This window comes from Otolemur garnettii, unplaced genomic scaffold (assembly GCF_000181295.1).
Source record: "Otolemur garnettii isolate 467f Iridium unplaced genomic scaffold, OtoGar3 scaffold00119, whole genome shotgun sequence".
NCBI lineage: Eukaryota > Metazoa > Chordata > Mammalia > Primates > Galagidae > Otolemur > Otolemur garnettii.
In genome coordinates, this window is record NW_003852514.1 from 6277966 (window position 1) to 6285004 (window position 7039).

The following is a 7039-nucleotide window of genomic DNA, read 5'->3' on the forward strand; positions in this document are numbered from 1 at the left end:
AAAAAAAAAAAAAAAACCTTCCCTCAACCATACACCCAGGGTGCCCCTTTGAATAGTCCCTGGGTGGTCTGCCCAGTTTAAGGGGTCCAAATCAGTTGTCCCAGTTAGCACCAGTTTCAGGTGGAAAAGTTCAAATGTTTCTGGCAGCTAGATAAGACAGGTCTGCTTGCAGCTCCGATATAACTTGCTCCAGTGCTCCATGAGGGTAAAGGGACCCACCCAGCAAATGGGTTAGTCTGGGAAGGTTAATACCTCCTTCCCCACCTTGCACCCAGTCACTCGTAATCCCCCAGGTCTGTGACCCTATTCACTCCAGTAGGCAACTGCTCCCAAGGTTTATGACTGCCAAAATCACCCGGAAATCTGAGTCCAGCAGGGGGCCCTTGCATATTTAAATTAGGCTTTGAATGTTCTCTTAATTCCAGCCCCTCACCTTCTATCCTAGCCAGATTTCTCTGCAAGTCAGAGGCTGCTAGAGCTGATGAGGAATTCAACTCTGGGCTGCAAACAATTAGAATTTACAATCAGGTGTCAATCCCTACCTCTGCCCGCCCATTGCCTTTGTCTCAGCATTCCCCTGAGGGCGAGGTGCTCGTTGTCCAGTCCAGCAGGAGAAGAATTTAGGCTTTGCAAGTTCTTGCCGTTCCAGCCTCACACCTTCTGTCCTGTCTAAATTCTTCTGCAAGTCAGAGACTGCTGGAGCTGATGAGGAACTCAACTCTGGGCAGCAAGCAAATTAGAGTTTACACTCAGGTGTCAATTCCAGCCTCTGCCCGCCCACTGCCTTTGTCTCAGCTATTCCCCTGAGGGCTGGTGCTAATCGTCTTTTTACTTACAAAAGTTACCATGTCTGTTCCACCTGTGGCTGCTGTCTGGGACCTCTGGTTGCCCAGAAAGATGGGGCTCACCTATCTGGAATGGCATCAGTTTGCAGCTCAGGATGCCACTGTTGCTATATGGCTTCCTCCGAGCCAACTTCTTTCTCCTCACTCGTGTGCCACAGTCAGCACAGGGCAGCACCAGCCCTTTCCCCCTCCACTTCTTTCAAGGAGATGCCCAAGAATCTGGACTCTGTAGGTAACAAACCTCTAGACCTCAGGGTATGGGGGGGGAATCCTCAGAGTTCAATGTTGCAGGTGGGGACTATACACAGTTTTATACAGTTTTACAGTTTTACGTCTGGCAGGAGGGTGCCATGGCATGCCAGCAGGGATAGGAGGCCCAGTTTTTAGGGGGTCTCCCCTGTGGGGTAGAGTGGGAGGATGTTTGAACTCTGCTTGCTTGTTTGCATGGAGTAAACTGCCAGCCCTTCTTGTGGGGGAGGGGACTCCCATCTGCTTGTGGTGGATTTTGTACCTTTTGATTGTATTTTTGGGGTCACAACTCACCTCAGGAAGGTTGAAGTGTGCTCTTCAATTTTCTCTCTTGGCTCCGCTCCAAACCATCAGCTCCCTTGCTAAACTTCTGTCCTTTAAGCCTCGTTCTGGACAGGAGCTTCTGTAAAAAGGTGGCTGCAGTCCGCCATCTTGGCTCCGCCTCACTAATTCTAAAGTTTATAGGAAAAGGCAAAAACCCAGAATAGCCAACACAATACTGAAAAGGAGGACAAAGTCATAACTAATACTACCTGACTTCAAAACTTACTATATAGCTATAGTTATCAAAACAATGTAGTATTGGTAAAAGAACAACTAATAGACCAATGGAACGGGCAGAACATTGTGGCTCATGCCTATAATCCCAGTACTCTGAGAGGTTGAGGTGGGAAGATCCTTTGAGCTTAGAAGTTTAAGACCAGGCTGAGCAAGAGCAAGACCCTGTTTCTACTGAAAAAATAGAAAAATTAGCTGGGTGTGGTGGAACTGCAACCTAGATCCCTCACATGCACTTTACAGTAGGCTTTGTGCTCCTATGAGAATCTAATGTTGCTGCTGAGCTTGAGCTCAGGAGTTTGAAGACTTTGATCTGCTCTGGCAGTGATGTGAGTGATGGGGAGTGGATGTAAATACAGACAAAGCTTCGCTGGCTTGCTGGCTGTTCATCTCTTGCTGTGAGGCCCTATTCCTAACAGGCCATGGACTAATACCAAGGCCTGGGGTTGGGTGACTGAAGCCCTACAGAATAAGGGATACAGATTAATAGTTTCCAAGACATAGGGATTGGTGGAAGAGATGGGAAGGGAGAGGATGATTGTGGTTATAAATAGACAATATAAGGGATCCTTGTGGTGGGGCAACTTTTCAGTTTCTTGACCATGGTGACGGATACATGGACTTATATGGGTGATACATACATAGACATATACACATAGAAGTGGGTAGGGCGCTGGCCCCATATACCAAGGGTGGCAGGTTCAAACCTGGCCCTGGCCAAACTGCAACAACAAAAAAAATAGCCAGACATGGTGGCAGACACCTGTAGTCCCAGCTACTTGGGAGGCTGAGGCAAGAGAATCGCCTAAGCCCAGGAGTTGGAGGTTGCTCTGAGCAGTGTGACACCATGGCACTCTACTGAGGGTGATAAAGTGAGACTCTGTCTCTACAAAAAAAAAAAAAAAGAATTGTTACCCTAATCTGAGCAGTAATCTGCATCCTCACTCTAACCCTAACCCTGAGCTTAACATTAACTTCAGCACCAACTATAACTCTAACCCAAACACTAATCCTAAAACTACCATTTATTCTAAACTCTAACACCAACACCAACCCAAATGTAATCTAATCCTAACCTGACTCTCAAATCTAAAACCAACCCTCACCTTAAATCTCTCCCTCAGTGAACTATAACCCTAACTTTAACTCCTGCTCTGAGAGTCAACTTTAGCTCCTCTATCTCATGAATCTAAACACCAACCTTAACCATACCTAGTTCTCAACATAAGCTTCACCCCAACCAAGTATTAAGCTTAATCATAGTTATAAATCTAATCATGTTGCCAAAACTAATTCAAATTTTACTCTAACACCAAATTTAGCCCCAACCCCATACTAATTCCAACATTTAAACCAATTCCAACAAATATTAACTTAGAGTCTAACTTCACCATATTACCAACACTAACCCAAACACTATCGTTAACTTTAAATTTAACCCTAACAGTGTCATTAAGTCCTACCACTAATCTTAATCCCCAAATTAACACAACATTAATAAACAACATTAAACAAACACTTGATTAACGAAATCCAGTTTCAGCCCCAAACAATCATTAACTAGCAAGGCTCCTATGTAAACTCTAACTCTAATCTTAACCCTTAACTCACTCTACAACTAAAAACGAGCCTATCCCTAACATACACACTTTAATAACTCTAAGCCCGGTGCCAACTCTAGCACTAAATTTATCCTGAAACCTAATACTAACCCCAGCAGGAAACCAAACTCTAATTTGAGTAAATAATCCAAATCAAAATCTGTCACTGTTTATATTCTAATCCAATTAGAACTGTGTCATCTGCCAGGTATATTTTCCTCTAATTTGCTATAAATGTTGAAATTCTAAGGAGAAGTCATGTGATAGTTTTCAAAGAGCAAGGTACCCATTTCAGGAAGGCCCTTTCTCTGACAGCTTGTTCTCATTACCAGATCCCGATCTGATTCTTGTCTTTGTTAGAACCTAATCCAAAGAGTATGCAGAGTTGGCCAGACTTTGGACAACTGACTCAAATCTAACAGACAGATGTATAATTCAAATCAGAAATTTATTAATATATTGGGTTGCAATTTGTGCAGTCATACTTTTTCTAGTGATTGGAATAGTCATGCCTGTCATTCATGAGACCCACTATGAGGACCAATGAGCAGTGGTTCTGTGTGACCACTGCTCCTCCTAGAATGTTTGTGTTCAGATGTCACTTCCATGCTTAGGGAAGGGCTCCCCTGTGGGGGTGAAGCCAGTGAGAGACTGAATATACAAACGGACAAGAGAGCATTTGTATAATAAAACCAGAACTCCAACACCAACGAGAACAACCTACAGCAATCTGCCCAGAAAACCAACCCCTTAGCTATCATCACCAGCACAGGAGGCCAGTGTGCCACAAACCACACAGGCAGCCCCTTCTAGTGAGGTGCTCCATCCACCTCCCCTGGCTGAAGGCTCCATCAGGGCACACTAGGATCTATCCCTTTCCCACTGGGAAGCTTTTCCCCTTGTCTGTTTGCTGAGAATCTTGGCCAAACCCATGTGATGGTGGCTGGCTCCCTTGCTAGACCAACCTCTGAAGAAACAGCCTCTGCTTTTCTCATTTGCATGGTCTTTGTTTATTTCCATTAATGATAAATGTGCCATTTTCCCTGCTGGTGATGGGCTTAGGCACAACACAAGCTCTGACCCCATCTGGGAGAGATTTTTCTCCTTGATAAATGACTACAGTGAGGGACACCTGCCCTTCCTCCTTTGTACACAGTTATGTGAGGACATGACACCTGAAGTCACACAGGGTAGCCAGCCTGCATCCATGAACCTAAGGCATATGACAAAAAGCCCCTTGGATACTTGCTGTGCCTCTCATAGTGAACTCTGGCTTAGTGCGTCCACCTGGCCAGGGTGCATGTTAGTCAGGCACTGTCACTTGCAACCAGAGCATCCTAATAGATTCACTTGGCGAGCAGGTCAAAGAGGGCTGACCTCAAGATGGGGTACTGAGGACACTTCTCTGCTCAGAGGTTTAAGTCCAGCAGCTTCATGGTTGGACTAAGGTGCCAAATTTCTTTTGAAAATTTGTTTTTGGGGTGGCGCCTGTGGCTTAGTGGGTAGGGTGCCAGCCCCATATGCCAAGGATGGTGGGTTTGAACATGGCCCTAACCAAACTGCAATTAAAAATAAAATAGCCAGGCATTGTGGAGGGTTCCTATAGTCCCAGCTACTCCAGAGGCTGAGGCAAGAGAATTGCCTAAGTCCCGGAGTTGGAGATTGCTGTGAGCTGTGACAACATAGCACTCTATTGAGGGCAATAAAGTGAGACTCTATCTCTACAAAAAAAAAAAATTGTTTTTGTACAAATATGGTAAAATACATACATATATATAATATGATTACCATCTTAACCTTTTTTTTTTTTAATGCAGTTTTTGACTGGGACTGAGTTTTAACCTGCCACCTCTGGCATATGGGGTCGGCACCCTACTCCTTTGAGCCACATGCACCACCCATCATCTTAACCTTTTTTTAAGTGCACAGTTCACTGGTGTTATGCACATTCACATTCTTGTGCACTCATTGGCCTCCTCCACCTTGCACTTTTTCATCTTTTCAGACTGAAACTCTGTTCTCATTAAACACCAGCTTCCTGCTCTGCCTCCTCCAGCTCTTGGCAATCACCATTTTACTTTCTATCTTTGTTACTTTGGTGACTCTGGGGACCTCATATAAGTGGAATCCTGCAGTATTTGTCCTTTTGTGCCTGGCTCATTTAGCATAATGTCTTCAAAGTTCACCTCTGTTGTATTATGTGTCAGAATTTTCTTCTTTAAAGCTGAATAACATTTCAGTTGATTTTGTTGTTCTACTTATCCATTGAAGTAACATTTAGGTTGCTTCCAAGTTTTAACTATTGCTAATAATGCTGCTACTAATATGGATGCACAAATATCTCTTCAAGATTCTCCTTTCAATTTTTCTGTTTGTATACTCAGAAGTGGGATTGCTGGTTCATATGGTAGCTTTAAAATTTTTTTTTCTTTCTTTTTTCTTTTTTTTTTAGAGACAGAGTCTTACTTTCTCTCCCTCCGTAGAGAGCCGTGGCGTCATAGCAACCTCTAGCTCTTGGGTTTAGGTAATTCTTTTGCCTCAGCCTCCCAAGTAGCTGGGACTACAGGCGCCCGCCACAATGCCTGGCTATTTTTTGTTGCAGTTTGGCTGGGGCTGGGTTCAAACCCACCACCCTTGGTATATGGGGCCAATGCCCTACTCACGGAGCCACAGGCACTGCCCAGGTTTTTAATTTTTTGAAGAACTGTCATACTGTTTTCTGTAGAGGCTGGTGACAGTTTTTTTTTTTTTTTTTTTTGAGACAGAGGCTTACTTTGTCATCCTTGGTACAGGGCCATGGGGGCCAGCAACCTCAAACTCTTGGGCTTAAGCGATTATCTTGCCTCTACCTCCCAAGTAGCTGGGAATACAGGCACCTGCCACAACACCTAGCTATTTTTTTTTTAAGAGACAGTGTCCCACTCTGGCTGAGGCTGGTCTTGAACTCATGAGTTCAAGCAATCCACCTGCCTCAGCCTCCCAGAGTGATAGGATTATAGGTGTGAGCCACTGTTCCCAGACTTTTTGTTTGTTTGTTTGTTTGGAGACAGAGTCTCACTTTGTTACCCTCAGTAGAGTACCATGGCATCATGACTCGCAGCAACCTCAAATTCTTGGGCTCAAGCAATTCTCTTGCCTCAGCCTCCCGAGTAGTTAGGACAACAGGTGCCCACCACAATGCCTGGCTATTTTTAGAGATGAGGGTCTCACTCTTGCTCAAGCTGGTCTTGAACTCATGAGCTCAGGCAATCCACCCACCTTGGCCTCCCCAGAGTGATGGGATTATAGGTGTGAGCTACCGTGCTGGCCTATGGTGACAAATTCTTCTCTCTTAATTATTTCTTTCATGATTTATGAAGCCCTTCTGTCTTAGTTCATTTGTGCTATGAACTGAGCTGTGAACAGACTTCCCAACACAAAAAAAGACAAAGGTGTAAAGTGATGAATATCTCAGTTACCCTGATTTGATCATTATACATTGTATGCATGTATCAAGATATTACATGTACCCACATAATACATGCAACTATGGCATATAAATTATAAAAAGAGAATATGGCAGACCAGGTAATTTATAAAAAAAGAAATTAAGGGTGGCGCCTGTGACTCAGTGGGTAGGCTGTTAGCCCCATATACCGAGGGTACTGGGTTTGAACCCAGCCCTGGCCATCTAAAACAGCAATGAGGGCTCGGCGCCTGTGGCTCAAGCGGCTAAGGCGCCAGCCACATATACCTAAGGTGGCGGGTTCGAATCCCCAGCCTGGGCCCGCCAAACAACAATGATGG